Here is an 18,743-nt window from a genome sequence, read left to right on the forward strand (position 1 = left end):
ACAGATTTAAAAGACTTTAAATTCTATATTGTAAGCAGCCCTAGCAGTTTTCAAACTGAAGATGGGGTATGAAATGTTTAACATAAAGTTGGTTTCAAAAGCAGACATGATAAAATCCTTCAACCTAATGCTGATTATATTAAGCATTGTCACAGCTTCAGTTTTCAAATGTTAGAAGGAAAGTCAATTTTACACACACACACACACACACACACACACACACACACACACACTCCAACACTTTTAAATGCCTTATTCATCAAACTGGCATAAGAGAGGCAATACTTCTTTGCCTAACAATGTACCTTTCACACCTAGCCCCACTAATCATGAAACAAATTTAAAGTCTGTCATTACTGATGGTTACTTGCCCAATCCCCAGCCAAGAACACAAAAGCTAAGCCCTCAGATTCTGGAGACATCACAGACCCAAAACATAATGTCTATTACTGCCAACTCTAGAGATAGTTGTAAACATTCTGGGTAAATGTATCTCACTAAGAATTAGTTCATATCCATGTGCTTTTAAATTTTGCAGCCACATATCAAGTTCTCTGTATCACTATTGCCTAACATTTAAGAATTGTTGTCTGCTTGATATAAAATACTTCCTTTGAGGGAGATTTATAACAGAAAAGTAAAAAATAATAATTTAAATAGTTCATTAACAGGCTGGGATACTTTTATCGTTAGACTGACCAATTATACTTGCACTTTGAAATTAATATGCACATTCAAAGAAAGACAGAGCCTTGTTGACTTAATTTGAATACACCATAGGAATCAGACTTCATTGAAGTTGTGCAGCTTATTTCAGATAAGTCAATTTATAAAACAAAACATTAGAAATGACAAGGTTTTATCTTCCTAGGGGCCTGATAACAGCCTATTACCATGAGTTTGGATTGCTTCCCTATTATGAAATTCCCTAATCCTTCTCGTGTATTAAAGCTGTACATTCAGTTTGACTCAAATTACTCTGATTGCATTCTTGTATTCCTAATTATATGCACTTTTCTGCTCATCACAGTGCCTCTTCTGCAATACAGTCCTGAAGATTGTCAGAAACTTTTAAGATACAAATAAACTGAGGCTGCATAATAAAGACAAGATAACCTAGTGTCCATGCACTAAACTAACATTACCGTATGGGAACAGTTCTGCTCTAAAACATAATCTCAAACAATAGCCATATCCAAATACATTTTTTAAAAATGAAATAGAAATAGTTACTAATATTGTATTCTATTATCCTAACTTTTTACTTCCCATATTCTGCTGTTTGACAACCCTAGAATATATTTTCAGAGCTCCTGAAACCTTTACTTAGTTCAGTCACACTTTAACTTGTTTAAAAACAGGTAGAGATGGGGGGTTTTAAGTCTGGTACCCGACATTTTCACTAAAGGATAAACTATGTTATATGAACAAAAGAAGCTGTCATATACGAAGTCCAAACATTGGTCCATCTTGCCTAGCCTTGCCTGCTCTGACCAACAACAGTTTTCCCCAGCTCTACTACCCCAAAGCTAAAAACTGATACTGAACCAAAGAACTGATTCATGCAAAGCATTTACCGTATTTTGCGCCCCATAGGATGCACTGGCCCATAGGACGCACCTAGTTTTTTGGGGGGGAAATAAAGGAAAAAAATTATCCCCCCACCCAGGTGCGAGGCTGGAAGAACCAGGTCAGGGAACAGCGGGAAGGCGCGCTCCGCCTCTCCGCTGCTCCCCAAGCTTGTGGGGCTGGCAATGGGGAGAAGTGCGCTGAGCCCGGGACTGGAGGCAGCTCTGCGCAGCCATCGGGAGCCGGGTGGGACTTCGCGCCCCGCTCCCGATGGCCGCGCAGAGCTGCGCTGAGCCCAGGACTGCAGGCAGCTCTGCGCAACCTTCGGAGCCGGTCTCCCGAGGGTTGCGCAGAGCTTCCTGAAGCCTGCATTCGCCCCATAGGACGCACACACATTTCCCCTTCATTTTTGGAGGGGAAAATGTGCGTCCTATAGGGCAAAAAATATGGTAGCCTTCCAACAGCGGGACAGGGGGGAAAGAACTGGGGGAGAACCCATATGAACCATTTTCTCTTTTAAAATAAATAATTTGTGAAATGCTTTTTTAATAGAGATTTTTAAAGTATTGTTTCAACAGTACTTTATTCAATCAAAAATAATGTAATACAGTGGTGCCTCGCAAGACGAAATTAATTCGTTCCGCAAGTTTTTTCTTCTTGCGAGTTTTTCGTCTTGCGATGCACGGATTCCCATAGGAATGCATTGAAAATCAATTAATGCGTTCCTATGGAAACCGCCTTCAGACCAGGTCCAGGGACAGTCTGTCCCCCGACCTCTTCTGAAGGCTGGGGGGGGGGACAAGGGCTTTTCTTCCCACCCCCAGCATTTTAAAAAACCCCGGGACAGCGGAGGACTTCTCCGCTGTCCGGGGCGATCTTAAAATGCTGGCGGGCGGCATTTTAAAATCGCCCGGGACAGCGGAGGACTTCTCCGCTGTCCGGGGCGATGTAAAAGCCCCTGGGAAGGCAGGCAGGGGGGACAAAGACTTTTGCCCCCCGCCCGCCTTCAGAAGAGGTCCTGGACCTCTTCTGAAGGCGGGCGGGAGGCGAAAGTCTTTGCTCCCCCCCGCCTGCCTTCAAAAGCCGTCCGGGACAGCGGAGAAACGCGCTGCCTTTCTCCGCTCTCCCGGGAAGGCAGGCAGGGGGGAGCAAAGACTTTCGCCCCCCGTCCGCCTTCAGAAGAGGTCCAGGACCTCTTCTGAAGGTGGGCGGGGGGCGAAAGTCTTTGCTCCCCCCCGGCTGCCTTCAAAAGCCGTCCGCGATAGCGGGAAGCGCTTCCCTGCTATCCCGGACTGCTTTTAAAATGCTGGCGGTGGGGAGCAAAGCCTTTCGGCCCCCGCCGGCCTTCCTGGACCTCTTCTGAAGGCTGGGGGGGGGGAAAGGCTTTGCTCCCCACCACCAGCATTTAAAAGAGGTCCCCGGAGATTTCCCTATGGGCTTTCTTCTTGCGAAGCAAGCCCATAGGGAAATTCGTCTTGCGAAGCGCCTCCAAAACAGAAAACCCTTTCGTCTTGCGGGTTTTCCGTCTTGCGAGGCATTCGTCTTACCTTTGTAACACTCTAACAGAATTAGGCAATTACCTTTCTCAGCATCGGATTTAGGGAAGTTTAGACAGTTCCCCCCAAAAAGGTGCCGAGCCGAAGGGGTGCATAACAACAATAACAACAATAACAACAACAACAACCTATATTTACACGAGTACCTACTCAAACTTAAGGGGGGGCATCACATTTTGTCCTTGCTTAAAGGTAAAGGGACCCCTGACCATTAGGTCCAGTCGTGACAGACTCTGAGGTTGCGGTGCTCATCTTGCTTTCTTGGCCGAGGGAGCCGGTGTACAGCTTCCAGGTCATGTGGCCAGCATGACAAAGCCGCTTCTGGCGAACCAGAGCAGCGCACCGAAACGCCGTTTACCTTCCCGCCGGAGCGGTACCTATTTATCTACTTGCACTTTGACGTGCTTTCAAACTGCTAGGTTGGCAGGAGCAAGGACCAAGCAATGGGAGCTCACCCCATCACGGGGATTCGGACCGCCGACCTTCTGATCGGCAAGTCCTAGGCTCTGTGGTTTAACCCTTGCTTAGGGCACCATATTACCAATGCCAGCCTCTGACTCTGTACACTGCAGACAGGTATTTCTGTTAAGATGAGAAAGCCTACTGTTTTCCCCACAGGAAAATTCCACATCTGTTGAAGGAACAGCACTTTTGCTAGAACATACTCCCATATACAATCATTCCAATTAACAGATTTTTGTACACAGCCACTAGATATCTGTCACTGCACATGAGAATCTCCTCATGCTCACCCACTAAGATATTTGTTGTTGCTGGGCAAGGCAGTGGTGGTGACAGCAGCTCAGATAACTTAAGATGCCTCCACAAGTTCAAAACATGCAAGACAAACTAGCTTAAAATATTGGTTAATGGCCATTCAAGCTCACCAATCAGTTGGCATTTTACTGTCCAGTCCATATGTGGATATTGCACCATACGAAGTGTAAGGTGGCTTTGTGATCTCATTTGGATGGAACTGAGAGGCCACTGCCAGTCAGAGTAGACAATACTTACAAGATGGATCAACTGTCTGACCTGGTATAAGGCGGCTTCCTATGTAAATTATGTATACCCGGCTGCAAAAGCAAAAGATAAAAAGCCCTAGTAGAAAATACAAAAGAAACAAAATTCCAAAAGAATTTGCTTCATTTCCGTCTAGGAAAAAGGTAATGTCAGATGTAGTACTGTAATGCAGATATGTTTGAAAAACTGTATGATCTGATTTTGTGAAAATTTAAGGCAATATCTAATTTTCCGTATTTTTTTAATGGCTGCTATAATAGGCCATTTTTCTAACTACTATCCTCTTAGACTCCCCATTAACCTAATTGTTTTGCCATACCTGGCTCAGAAAGGATAGGTACAATAGCATTTTGTCGTTTAACCCAAGAAAAATCTTTATGTTCCAAGTTACATGCCTTCTGTAAAACCCAATTGGCCGGTTGATGTTGAGAAGCTGCATCACCCTAGAATGTGAGAGACTCATAGAACTTAGGTGGCTGTGATAACATAATGCTGTTCAAGTGTTATTCAGCAAGTATAATCACAACCGTTAGGAAGGCAAGGAGTCCTCATGTTGAAGAATATTTTGCCATTTAAAAAGAGTAAGTAATAATCGAAAAGTCACATGTATTATTTTGAAGTCATGTGTATTACTCTTAGAATTTACTGAGCACTTTAAAAACTATGGGTTGTAAGTTCTACCCTGAGTAGACACACTGAAATTAAGAAATCTATATTAGTCACATCCAATAATTTTAGTAGTGAGCATGACTAAAATTGGATACAATTCTATTATGCACAGCACTGACTCTGTCCAATAAGGTTTATAAATCAATACACACTGGAATTATTCTCTTTCTGCAAGTTCTTTAGCACTTAAAAGAGCTCTGTGAAGGAAGAGTAACCCTAATATTTCATATGTCTACTTTGTGTATATGACCAACCAACCAACAGCTCCTCTTTCTGGTCTGTAGAAACAGATATCTTTCTGCTCATATTCAGGCATGAAAAGACAGAACACAAAACTATTAATGTTTAGCCCAGAATAAAACAGTTTAATCACTTGGTGTCAAGAATGAATGAGAAGTATGTCTACTGGGGCTGGAGAGGTATTTGGAGCCATGCTTTATCTATAGCTGCATAAAAAGCTGGGACCAGAGCAATATTCCAAAAGTTTCAGCAATGACAAGCAAGTCTTCACCAGAGGTACTCAATACCGTGTTAGAAACTCAGATATGTAAGCTATTCACTAAATGGCTCCTTAAACCTAGACTATGGGTGCAACAACAGAATGTCTAGTCACTGCGGGGAGGGGGGAGATTGTGTATATTGTCAATGTTAATATATTTTACAATTCAGTCACACATTTTAACAATTACGGTAATCTTTTTTTCAAAACAAGTGAACTAATATACAATTCACATCAATTACTCATTTTTAATATCACATTTTTCATGGGAATTATTAACGGACCACCAGAAACATTGATGGGGGTTAGCCTCAGCAGTAGTGGACAATTATAAGTCATTTGAACAATTAATATTTATAAATACAGGTATGTACATAGATACTCTTAACCAAATATATTAAGTTGCAGGTTCATCAAGTACTGCAGTCACAGTTAAATATGTTTGTTATATCAGAATTCTTGGAAGAACAGGCCTAACCGCAGAATCCTAAACATTTCAACACAGAAATAGATGCTACTGAATTCAAAAGAGCCTGCTCTCAGGCAAATGGGATTGGGATCACAACCTAATTCATTATTTTTCAGCAGTACCTCTCTAATAATAGCATGTTTATAATACTCCATTCGCAAGATAACGTGTTTTGCAGGACTGCCTGTACAGCTGAGTCTTCAGAATCTTGTTACCTAAAAGGTTTTGGGTACTTGGGATGCCACATTTCTTGTGGCATGTAAGCTCAGAGACCAGGGGCGGTGGTGGCTGTTGTCCAGTGGACTCCCAAGGAGAGAGGAGAGAAGAGGAGGCTGAGGGAACACTTCACAAGGGAGGGTGTTCAAAAAGAGGTGAGGGGCTGCCCGCAGGCAACAGGGGAGCTGCAGCAAGAATGGTTGGTCAAGGGAGCAGAGGACTCAGAAAGGTTGAAAACCTCTGGTGTACATGATCAACATCCAGCTCAATTGTCTACCAGCTTGCAATGCTCAGATTAGAACTCTAACACATATGTTACTATTATTATAGTTGTTGTTTTTGTTGCTGTGGTAATTTTCAGCAAAGTTCCATGATTCCTACTGGGGCAAAACCCTAGCCTGACTCAACAACAGATGGCAACATTCTTTCTTTAGAATTTAGGCAGCAACCCTATGGAAAATTTCACACATACATTTTAAAATCAACTAAGACTGCCATCCTCAATCCACTTATCTGTAAATAAGCTTCAATGAATTCAATGGGATTTGCTTGAGTAGGCATGTGTAGGATTGCACTGTAAATTTATCTATATTGGGGAGGTAAAATAATTGGGAGCTGAGAGCCCTGTGGTATGGTGAACGATGAAATACTTCCACCTTTTCCTCTCTGTATCCATACTGAATGAACTGATTTCAGTAAGCAGCACTAAAGTATAGTGCTAAAGTTAGGGTGCTAAGTGGCACTAGTACACTCAAAATAGAAAACAATAATTATCATCAAGTCTTTCTTTTTCAGAAAACAAATAACAAATGTATAATGGCAGGAGCTTTCATGGACCACTGTTCAATCCAGATGCATGAAGTTTTTATCCCAGGTTGTAAGTAAATGTGTGTGGCATGGTATATTTGTATACAGACATATACACATGTTAGGTAGGTAGAGTGTAAACAGTGAGATTAAATGGAAAAACTAAATCCAGATTTTCCACATTTCATTTCCCTCTGATTTCACTGTTTACGCACCTGATAAATTTTGGGATAATACTAATATTAACAGTCTTCCAACATTTATAACAGGCCTCTGTCTCCTCAGAAGTAATCCTCTCTGGGCTCTCAAGGACTTACTCTCCAGGACCGAAGTCTTTTTTTACTAATCCTGAGGGAAAGAAGAAACTTTACAACTTCTATAATGAAAGGAGAGTCAAGCCCAAATTCTTAAAGAAGGAAAGTAGGCAATAGAGGTGGGAGGAACAGAAGCTTGCATAATCTCCCCTCTTTCTTCCAAATGTCCTCACTAGCTGCTATTTCTGACAACAGAACAAGGGGGCAACAAAATATATTATTTGGGGGACAAGTTGGTGATGGTAACCCACCTTCCCCTACCATGTTGTCCTCTGCTCAGTTTTCAAAAATTAATTTGATAAACACACTCACTGACATGATCTTTCTGATGTTTGGCGGCACTTCATCTTCAAGTCCACCAAGCCTACCCCTCTCTCTCTCACTTACAAAGCATAAAAAATATTATAAAGGCAAGCTATAGCCTGCCACACTCACACTCTTAATGTAGCTCCTCTGCTCTCTGAATGAATAAAAGATAAAGATTGGGAAATGCTGCAAACTGGATTGGTTGGAGGCATTTTGGGACCACCCTTTCTCTACGGTATATTGCTCTGTCCTGAAGGCCTGCTGAATGTTGGGAGGGAGGGTAAATAGAGGGGTGCTCCATCCCAATTCCCTCCCTCAGGTTTTTCTGTGTATGAAGAAAAGAACTGATATGGGGGGAATTGTTCCCACCGCAGCAAACGGGTGAGACCTAGCAACACATCATACAGCGATTGTTCAATGGATGCATGCATGTTGAGGCTTGTAGCTGCCTGGCCTTCAGAGGAAGACTGAAAATGGAGTCCAGAGAGATTGAGAGAGTAATTTGGTGAAGGGGCAAAGAGTGGAGCTCTGATGGAGGCAATCATCATAATCTAAAGTGAAATCCCCCTTGAGAGATGGATTAATGAGTGTGTGTTGCAGGGAGAAGAACAGAGACTGGGTTCTTCTGGCTTTAAGAGTTCTGGAATTATTGGGAGGGCAATGCTCCACTTGTGCAAACTCACCATCATCCCTAACACTCTAAACCAGAAGAACAAAGCAGAAGCAGAGCTTAGAATTTGACTGGGATTTGGAGTCTTGCTCTGAAAATGAACAAGACAAGATGAGTTCCACTTCTCTGGATAGGCAAGCAAATGCCATGGCCTAAATTTACCAACCCATCATATACAGTGGTACTTCGGGTTAAGAACTTAATTCGTTCTGGAGGTCCGTTCTTAACCTGAAACTGTTCTTAATCTGAGGTACCACTCAGGGGCCTCCCACTGCTGCCACGCCGCCGCCACCCAATCTCTGTTCTCATCCTGAAGCAAAGTTCTTAACCTGAGGTACTATTTCTGGGTTAGAGGAGTCGGTAACCTGAAGCGTCTGTAACCTGAAGCATCTGTAACCCGAGGTACCACTGTATATCAATGTCTATAAACATTTTGAATAAATCTGCATAGTTTAGCCACTTATTTGTAGTTCAGTCAACAGCTAAAAGTGGTTACCATGGATGCAGTTCACAGTTGTACCCACGCATCAGTGCTGAGAAACTGAACAAGTAGGTGGCTACAGGATATCTGAACCTTGATAGCGCAAAGGGGCTGGATTTTTTTTGCAGCAATAAGTTCTACTGCACCCATAAATCATAGGTTAGAATAAATTATCTTAATATTTATGCTCTCTCCTGGTTACATAAGTTTCCCAGTAATGAAAAGCAGCGTAATAGCAAATGCCACACAGACGTTCTACCATGGCAGGCATCATTGCTCAGTCATTTTGTGTTTATAAAGCTCCTACAATAAGCTGCATATAATAACTAGGTAAAATGGTAACCAAGGCCTCGCCCACCTATTTATCATAAAAGTGTTCAGAAGACAGCACCAAATAAAGCTTTCTGTTTTTTAATATGAAGCAAAAGCTTCAACTATTTTAACTGGTCTTAGACCCCACATACGGTATATGGAAACCCAATACATACTCATCTGTACTGTAATCCAAACCAAGGCTACTAACATATCTAAAAGCATGCCTAACAGAAATGTTACACAGCCTCTAGATTGTGTTCAGAGCATTTCCCTGGGTTATCCATTCCAATGAATAATAATAATTTATTTGTCCCCCGTCCATCTGACTGGGTTGCTCCAGCCACTCTGGGAGGCTTCAAAGTATATCAAAACATAATAAAACATTTAAAAGCTTCCCTTTACATAATAATAATAATTTATTATTATGAGCAGATGACCACCTTGAAAGCATTTTCAATGGATCAGCATTAGATCCATTTCAGTCCGGTTTCCGTCCTGGTTTTGGGACGGAGACGGCTCTGGTTGCCCTAACAGATGATATCCGTAGACAACTGGATCGAGGCGGGTCAGGACTGCTGATCCTTTTAGATTTGTCAGCAGCCTTTGACATGGTCGATCATGATCTTCTGGACCATCGCCTTGCAGACGTGGGGATACAGGGCATAGCCCGTAACTGGTTGTGCTCTTTTATCTCTGGTCGGGGACAGAGGGTGGCACTAGGGAGGGAAATGTCGTCACGCCACTCCTTGGTGTGTGGAGTGCCGCAGGGCGCAATTCTCTCCCCAATGCTTTTTAACATCTTTATGCGCCCTCTTGCCCAGATTATCCGGAGCTTTGGGCTGGGCTGTCATCAATATGCTGATGACACTCAGCTCTATCTACTGATGGATGGCCACACCAACTCGGCCCCTTACACACTGACCAGATGCTTGGAAGCTGTGGCTGGATGGTTTCGTGGGAGCCGATTGAAACTAAATCCTTCGAAGACAGAGGTCCTATGGCTAGGTCGGGATAGCATGGGGATGAGAGACCAACTCCCTTCTCTTGCGGGGGCCCAATTAGTGCCATTGCCTTCCGTTAAGAGTTTGGGTGTAATCCTTGATGCCTCCCTTTCCATGGAGGCGCAAGTCACAGCAAAAGCCAAGGCGACATTTTTCCACCTCGCCGCATCAAGCAGTTGGTCCCTTACCTTTCCCGCCCTGACCTGGCCACAGTGATCCATGCGACAGTCATCTCCAGGCTTGACTACTGTAACTCGCTCTACGCGGGGCTGCCCTTGAAGCTGTCCCAGAAACTCCAGCGGGTACAGAATGCTGCAGCGAGGCTCCTCACAGGGTCTCTGCCATGGGAGCATATTCATCCAGTGCTTTTCAAGCTGCACTGGCTCCCGGTGGAGTACAGGGTCAGATTTAAGGTGCTGCTTTTGACCTTTAAAGCCCTTCACGGCCTAGGACCCTCGTACCTACGGGACCGCCTCGCCTGGTATGCCCCACGGAGAGCCTCAAGGTCCATAAATATCAACACCCTAGTGGTCCCAGGCCCTAAGGAAGTTAGATTGGCTTCAACCAGAGCCAGGGCCTTTTCAGCACTGGCCCCAACTTGGTGGAACGCTCTGTCTCATGAGACCAGGGCCCTGCGGGATCTGATCTCTTTCCGCAGGGCCTGTAAGACAGAGTTGTTCCGCCTGGCCTTTGGATTGGAGCCAATTTGATTCCCTCCGCCCCCTTTTTCTTTTTTTCTTTTCCTTCTCCTGCAATGAGGCTCCATTTTAATATTTTAATGTTCCATTATTTTAATGTTGTATTTTATTTTTGTTTTTAAGTTGTAATCACTCATCTTGTTTTTATTATTGCTTGTAAGCCGCTCTGAGCCCGGCCTTGGCTGGGGAGGGCGGGGTATAAATAAAAATTATTATTATTATTATTATTAAAGGAGGCTCCCACTGCAGTTCCCTAACATTTTCTCGATCTGCATGTGGGTTGGTAGCTGTTCAAGGTACAGCTGACTTTACATTTGCAAGGTCTGTGCCATAAACAGCTTTATAAAAACAAACACAGTCACTTTGAACTAGTCCCAGAAGTTAATACGGAACCAATGTAATGCTGCAACACTGGTAGGACCAATTTCCTCTTCCCAGTATCAGTTAGGTAGGGCAGGATGCAGCATTTTGCACCAGATGTTCCAAACCACGCACAGGCAAACTCAGCCCTCCAGATGTTTTGGGACTACAACTTCCATCATCCCTAGCTAACAGGATTAGTGGTCAGGGATGATGGGAATCCCAAAACATCTGGAGGGCCGAGTTTGCCTATGCCTGTTCCAAACCATTTTCAATAGTAACTCCACGTTAACAACAATGTAGCAGACAATCCTATAAATTGCACAATGAATAAATGACTATTGCAAACGAAGTGTTACAAAGAAAGATTCAAGATTCAGTACAAAGAAACCTCTACGTGGCACATACCCTGCGCACACACACCCCAACACCTGTCACCACTGGATTCATTTTCACTATCCCCTCAAAAATAGCTACCAGGCATTAGTTTAGAACTGGAACCACTATTCTAACCTGTAGTTTAAAAATGACAAATTGAACTTAAGTGAGTTATTGAATGATCCTGTATTCTAAATCCCTAGTGCCTCCAAACAGATATTGAACAACAAAATCACCTTTCTGAAATGTGCTGGATTCTATTAAAGACAACTCCCTAGTGCCTAAAGATATAACTCTGCTACCTCTCTCTTTCAGGAAACTGACTGCTAATTTAAGTGTAAAAATCTGTCATTTTCAGCTACCAGGTGTATACTGCAAGCAGAAGTTTGGAAGTTTGCAAATCACATGGGAAGAACACCCTTATTGCACAAGTAGAGCAGGTAAGTCTAAGCGACATCAATCCCATAAATTAGCCAGGGCTCCAGTAATTTATGAGCCTAACATGTTTGATAAATCAACACTAATACCACACACTGCTAAAAGAATTTAGTCACATTCCAGTACAGTGGTACCTTGGTTTGTAACCACTTTGGATTACAACTGTTTTCTATTACAACCACGTCAAACCCAGAAGTGTGTGCCCCTTTTTTTTTTAGATTACAACCAATTTTTTGGGGGGAGGCTCCATTGCTGAAAACGCGCATTAGGTTACAACCTGTTTTGGTTTACAACCAGACCTCCAGAACGGATTATGGTTGTAAACCAAGGTACCACTGTAATATCAATGATGCTTACTCCTAGATGTGTACTTAAATGTCAGTCTACCAGAATAAAAATTGCTAAAAATTTATTTTTGCTTGTGTCTGTGAAATTTGCTCTATTTCTGAATCATGCAGCCTTCAGTTTTAGTAACAACTTTTAAAAAATCTATTCTACAGCTTTCTAACAGGAAGAAGCAACATACAATACAGACAGTGACCATTTTAGGAGTGCCTAATGTTTGTAGCTGCTCACGCGCACATTGCATCAAACCCGGAAGTGACCCAAACACATTACAAAAAGAGGTGGAACAGGTTGGGGCGTTTGCAGGCTTTTTCAATGGTGTTTCAAATATACACAATGTGTGGTGCCTTGGAACGAAACCCTGCATAAATTGGTTGTTTCCTGTAGGCGCAGAGTGACAGGTCACCCACAGTAGTGGAGATCGAAACATCTTCTGGTAATATACTTCATATACCACATATAAGATTCACTCAGGTCCTAACAAAGAATTAAACAAACATGCTGCTCTCCCCCCTGAAATAAACAAGTTGTATTTTATAAATAAGTGAGATGGGCGCACAACCCTAGAGTCGGACACGAATGGCCCGTACGGGCAGGGGTACCTTTACCTTTATTTTATAAATACAGTGGTACCCCGCAAGACGAACGCCTCGCAAGACGGAAAACCCGCTAGACGAAAGGGTTTTCCGTTTTGGAGGCGCTTCGCAAAACGAATTTCCCTATGGGCTTGCCTCGCAAGACGACAGCCCATAGGGAAATCTCCGGGACAGCGGGGAAGCGCAGCGCGTCTTCCCCACTGTCCTCGGACCTCCTCCCGCCGCGCGGCATCGGAACGAAGACGAAGCTCCGATGCCGGGCGGGGGGGAACGCCTCCTCCCGCCGCACGGCATCGGAACGAAGCTCCGATGCCGGGCGGGGCGGGGGAACGCCTCCTCCCGCCGCGCGGCATCGGAACGAAGCTCCGATGCCGGGCGGGGGGGGCAACGCCTCCTCCCGGCGCGCGGCATCGGAACAAAGCTCCGATGCCGGGCGGGGGGGGAACGCCTCCTCCCGCCGCGCGGCATCGGATGGCTTTCCTGAAGACTTGGAGTGGGAGGAGGGTTTTCCTTCCCACCGCCAACCTTCAGAATGCTGTTCTGAATGTTGGCGGTGGGGAGGAAAAACCCTCCTCCCACGCAAGCCCTGGGAACAGAGGGAAAGCGCTGCGCGCCTTCCCCTCTGTTCCCGTACCTGTCCTGAAGGCTTGCGGTGCGGAGAAAAGCCCTTCTCCGCACCGCCAGCCTGGCAAGCGGTTTCCCTAGGAACGCATTAATTGATTTTCAATGCATTCCTATGGGAAACCGTGCTTCGCAAGACGAAAAACTCGCAAGAAGAAAAAACTTGCGGAACCAATTAATTTCGTCTTGCGAGGCACCACTGTAATGTAGTGCAGAAGCATATGCAGACATTCCATCTGCACTATAATAAGACAGCCAAACTTTAAGCAAAACTTGAAAGATTGATTTAACAAGACCTAGTTTCAAATAACTATGTTTAAGATTACCTCTGGTTTTCACCTGCATATTTTTAACAAACACAGAGATACACTAGTATAATTTTAGCACACATCTTGGCATCCTTGGACACCATATGAATCTTGCACACATGGTAGTATCAACTGGACAAACACCAAATAAACTATTTTTAAAAAAATTACAAGCTAATACAATCCGAACAGCAAATGATTTTTCTTCCTACAAACAATCCTCTTTCAGCCCCAAAACTAGTAAACTGCAGAAACAAGGCATATTAAGAAGCACAGCAACAGATCAGCATTAGTTTAGATCTCTACATAGAGGGTAATAACAATAAACTGCTGCATTTTGTCTATGGAATCATCAAGGCTTAGAGAAGAAAAACAATATGCTCAACAGGCCCATAGCAGAAAGAAAAACTTCCAAGTTCCTTTAATGGAGTCACATCCTTACTCTTCCTAAATTGTTTAGCTTGGCTTCCTACACAGAGGAGCAAAAGGCTGCATGCTCTGGATATGAAGGATCTGACCTACAGAGCATTTCAAAATTGCCAGAAACTTGACTCATAAACACTATGTGTGACCCCCCCAACAGGTTTAAAGAAAAAAAGACAAACCATGTTTTCCACACCATGTGCAGCTAGCCAGTGGAAGTGTGTTTCACGGGATTTGTGTGTCACAACCCTGTATCAGAAATATCCTTTTAAAAAAGACTGACAAGCAAACATACTATTTCCTAATCTTTGGCAGCATTATTTTGTATAGTGCTCCTTAATTTACCAATACCGCCCCAATATGACCAAATCTTGTAGACAAAAGGCTGACCTAGACTGACCATTGGCCTGAACCCCTAATAACAATTTGGTCTCCTTTGACGGTAGGAAGCATCATAGCAGCAGCACTATTGTCTTCTCCAAAGGCAGAGCTGGTGGGAGGGCAAAACCTGGAAGCTACGAAACTAGGCGGCTTTCTCTCACACACACACGCGCGAACTTTTTGATCAAATACCCCTTAGGAGCCAATCCTTCGTGGTGAGCAGCAGCTCAGCATTTTGCTAGAGTACATCGAGTTATTGTATTGCGAGTTATTGTATTGCAAATACAATAATCACCATTATTATTCTGAAAACAGGTTGCAGCGGAAAAGCAACACACACACACACACAAAGAACCCTGGAAACACCTGCGCAAAAGCTCCTGCATGGCTGAAAAGGCTCCGTTCTTCAGCATGGAGGGAGAAAGGCGAAACTCTGCTCCAGGCATCCCACCCCCCAAAAAACGGGGCACACGAAGCCTCCACTTTGGGCAACCACAGCATACGCCCTTCACGCCAGGCGCGCCAAGTGTTATCAGGGAGGCGAGGCCTGGGCAAGTCAGAACATGCCTGAGCCGAGGGAGCGCCCCCCTCCCCAAATCCCCTCTTCCTCTCGTCCTGCCTCGCAACGGCAGGCCCCGCCGACCGCCGTTAATGGCACAGAGAGACGCCCCCCGCGCCGCCCTCCTCGGAGGTAAAGCAGCAGCCGGAGGCGCCTCTGCGCTGAGGGAAAAGTCAACGCCGCAAAGGAGCGCTCTATACAGCCGGTACCCGCCCTGACCTCCTACCGTCCTGAGGAAAGGCCGCTTCTCCCGGGGTGGGGGGTGGGGGCAGGGGGGGCGCGGGAGGGGGCACGTACCCCGAGCCACTGCCCCCTCCTTCGTTGAAGCACTCTCAGGAGGGGGGGGAGTGCGGGACACCCCGGAAGCTCTTGCAGCGGGCTCACGCCCTACGCCCAGCCGGCGCCCTATCGGAGGGAAGCCAGCCGGCCCGAGGAGCCGTCACAAAAACTGCTTCCGGGTCGCAGGCTCGGCGGACGCGCCTTAGCAACCGCGTTCGGTTACCAAGCGGAAGCTGGAGGGGATTTTGTGGCGAGAGGGGGATCATGTGACTCAGAGAGGGAGGAGTCGTTGTGCCCTCGCGGAGCAGCCGCTGATTGTGAGGATGTGGAGACACGTGGATTAAAAGGAACCGGAGGGGTGAAGGCGACGCATTCGTTCCAGAGAAGTAGCCAAGTTAATGTTTCCAACAAAAGGGTTGGCTGGAAGCAGAACTGCTATGTCTACTCTAGTGCAAGCCCCCATTCAGTTCAGATCCCTGGCCTGCTCCTGGGAAAGTAGGCGTAGGGTTGCAGCCAATAATAATAATAATAATAATAATAATAATAATAATAATAATAATAATAATAATAATAATTTATTTATACCCCGCCCTCCCCAGCCAAGGCCAGGCTCAGGGTGGCTAACAAGCAATAATAAAAACAGGTTGAATGAATACAACTTAAAAACAAGATTAAAACACATTAAAACATTAAAATGCAGCCTCATCGCAGGAGGAGAAAAAAGAAAGAGAGGGAGGGAATCAAACTGACTCCAAGCCAAAGGCCAGGCGGAACAACTTTGTCTTACAGGCCCTGTGGAAAGAAATCAGATCCCGCAGGGCCCTGGTCTCATGAGACAGAGCGTTCCACCAGGCCGGAACCAGTGTTGAAAAGGCCCTGGCTCTGGTTGAGGCTAACCTAACTTCCTTACAGCCCGGGACCACTAGGGTGTTGCTATTTATAGACCTTGAGGCTCTCTGTGGGGCATACCGGGAGAGGTGGTCCCGTAGGTACGAGGGTCCTAGGCCGTGAAGGGCTTTAAATATCAAAACCAGCACCTTAAATCTGACCCTGTACTCCACCGGGACCCAGTGCAGCTTGAAAAGCACTGGGTGAATATGGTCCCATGGCAGAGACCCCATGAGGAGCCTCGCTGCAGCATTCTGCACCCGCTGGAGTTTCTGGGACAGCTTCAAGGGCAGCCCTGTGTAGAACGAATTACAGTAGTCAAGCCTGGAGGTGACCGTCGCATGGATCACTGTGGCCAGGGCGGGGTGGGAAAGGTAAGGGACCAACTGCTTGAAGCTCCCCCGCCTGCGTGCTTCATCACCATCGTCATTCCTTCCCAATCTTCCCCTTCCTCATTGAAGGCAATGCCAGCTGCCCTCTTGAACAGACTTGAAGAGTTGGAAGGGACCCCAAGGGTCATCTAGTCCAACCCCCCGCAATGCAGGAAACTCAGCTAAAGCACCCATGACAGAGGGCCGACCAGCTCTGCTTAAAAACCTTAAGGAGAGTTCATTCACAACCTCCCGAGGGAGACCGTCCCACTTAGCTGCGGATTTATCTGACTCTTCTTTCTGCTTGAAGATCAGAAAAACCCTTATTTGCATCAGTCACTAGCTGTAGCCAATGCTTTTTTTTCTGGGGGGGACGCATACCCCTAAACATTCTGTGAACCAAATTTGGCCTCATTGAGTGGCAGTATTTCAATATGTGTAGAAGAATGAGACTACCCCTAAACATTTTTTTAGGGAGGGAAAAGCACTGGCCGTAGCAATAAAATAAAACTTATTGAAGATAGAGATAAAAACTTTAACTATACAAAATGCATTTTGGAGGCTTACATGAATAATCAAATCATTTTATTACTTATTACACTTATTTACCACCTTTTCTTCCAGGTAGCTCATAGTGGTGTATTTTCCTCCCCAGTTCATCCTCACGAGCCTGTGAGGTAGGTTGGGGTGGTGACTGGCGGAAGGTCACCCCGTGAGGTTCATGGCTGAGTGGAGATTCAAACCCTGGTCTCCCAGGTCATGGTCCAATACATTAACAATTTCAATACACTGGCTCTCAAAAATGCATTCTTTGTCCCTTTGGCAAAGGCCCCGCGGTCACTGCTCATTTCTTACCTAGTGTGAGCTGTTCTTTTCTATCTTCTATCCCCCATGCCTATCCAGCTTTCTGCTGCCATAATCAATCATGACACCCCTGCTTAGATCCCTACACTGGTTCTCCTCTCCCTCCTGCTTCCAGGTGCATCACAGCCACCCTAAGCCTTCTATCTATCTATCTATCTATCTATCTATCTATCTATCTATCCATCTATCTATCGTTGTAAATAAAAATTGACCTTTTCCCTTATGGGGTATCCAAGAGCCCATATAGAGTCCTTACATAGGTTCCCTATTGGTAGGAGAGAATAACAGAGGCCAACCAGAGAATATTGAGAAGCAAAGCAGCTAGTAAGCTTGATCTTTATTGATCTGTTGCAACAGGGTGCTCCTCTCACCTGCAGGAGAGAGGAGGGACCCAGAAAAATGGCACACAAGGCCTTATAAAGACTTTTGAAATTGCCACCCTGTAGATCAAGACCACCCCCAGAAACATCATACATACATCACAGAAGGGGTGTAACCCAAGACCACCCCCCAGATACATCATAACTACATCACAGAAAAGGCGGTCTAAAACATAAAATTGAATATTGTTTTTCTCCTGTTGTTGTTTATCTCCTGTCTGGCAGGTTACTTGATTGGATTGCCTGGGGAGCCTGGCCATTCTTTTGTAGTGATAAATACTTAGTTCCTGGGACAGGTCACAGGCTCACACCCTATTCATATCTTAAATGTGTCCTTAAGACAGGATTTGTGAGATAAGAGACAATGGGGAGGTTTCCCACTTTGACCTTGCAGAGAAAACATTTGGTCAGTTTAGGAATCAAAATGGTTCCAGGTCAGTCTTCCTGTGCTGATCTATGTACATGCGGTTATGAACATTACCATATATCTAAGACCTCAAAATTCCTATCACACTATCTATTTTAAATATTTCTTGGTTTACAAAAGTATGTGCAACGTCTCTTTGTTTCAAGTTACATTTTCTACAGCTTCACTTCTCCACCTTCACTGTCATCTACTGCCTCATGGGTGCCTGCTCTCTGATTGTTCCTTACAAATTTCTTCTGATTTCCTCCCTATTACCTTGTATGTTTAAAACTGCTCTCCAAAATAATTGCCTTCCAAAATATATTCAGGATACCACCTCTTCCTTCAAAGCCAATCTGCTTCATGAAATCTTGGACACAATCCTATTTCCATACAAAATACTTCTGACTGAAATAAGCATTCTTTCTGTTTATTCCCATTACTGCTTGCCTCAAAGCGCCACATTTTAGACTGCAAATTCCTCAGTGCAGAGAGATATTCTTTTGTACAGTTGTTCAGCTATTAGAACACGAGTGTCTTTAATTTCAAGGTG

General features: G+C 44.8%; 1 protein-coding gene and 1 long non-coding RNA gene across 16 annotated transcripts in view; one reads left to right on the forward strand and one right to left on the reverse strand.

Annotated features, from left to right (window-relative positions):
• CSNK1G1 (casein kinase 1 gamma 1) overlaps positions 1 to 15,419 on the reverse strand; it is a 53,944-nt gene extending 38,525 nt beyond the window's left edge. For 5 of the 8 annotated variants that reach the window (XM_081169241.1, XM_081169235.1, XM_081169242.1 and 2 more), the window contains exon 1: positions 4,468 to 4,591. The gene's annotated coding sequence lies outside the window, so the exon portion shown is untranslated. Of the gene's footprint in view, positions 1 to 4,012; positions 4,035 to 4,467; positions 4,592 to 15,228 lie in introns of those variants that run through there. The other 3 variants (XM_081169237.1, XM_081169236.1, XM_081169238.1) reach the window with 3 other exon arrangements.
• LOC308572841 lies at positions 4,627 to 12,473 on the forward strand. Of its 8 annotated transcripts, XR_014001881.1 has the most exons (5): positions 4,751 to 6,516; positions 6,797 to 6,878; positions 7,078 to 7,241; positions 11,690 to 11,771; positions 12,288 to 12,473. It is a non-coding gene; the product is annotated as an uncharacterized lncRNA (long non-coding RNA). The 8 variants fall into 8 exon arrangements; XR_014001878.1 differs by lacking the exons at positions 4,751 to 6,516; positions 7,078 to 7,241 and adding an exon at positions 4,627 to 4,729 and having other exon boundaries at positions 6,797 to 6,888; XR_014001879.1 differs by lacking the exon at positions 7,078 to 7,241 and having other exon boundaries at positions 6,797 to 6,888.
• Positions 15,420 to 18,743: the final 3,324 nt, after the last annotated feature.

The sequence above is a fragment of the Podarcis bocagei genome, assembly GCF_964188305.1.
Source record: "Podarcis bocagei genome assembly, chromosome: 14".
NCBI classification, from domain to species: Eukaryota; Metazoa; Chordata; class Lepidosauria; order Squamata; family Lacertidae; genus Podarcis; species Podarcis bocagei.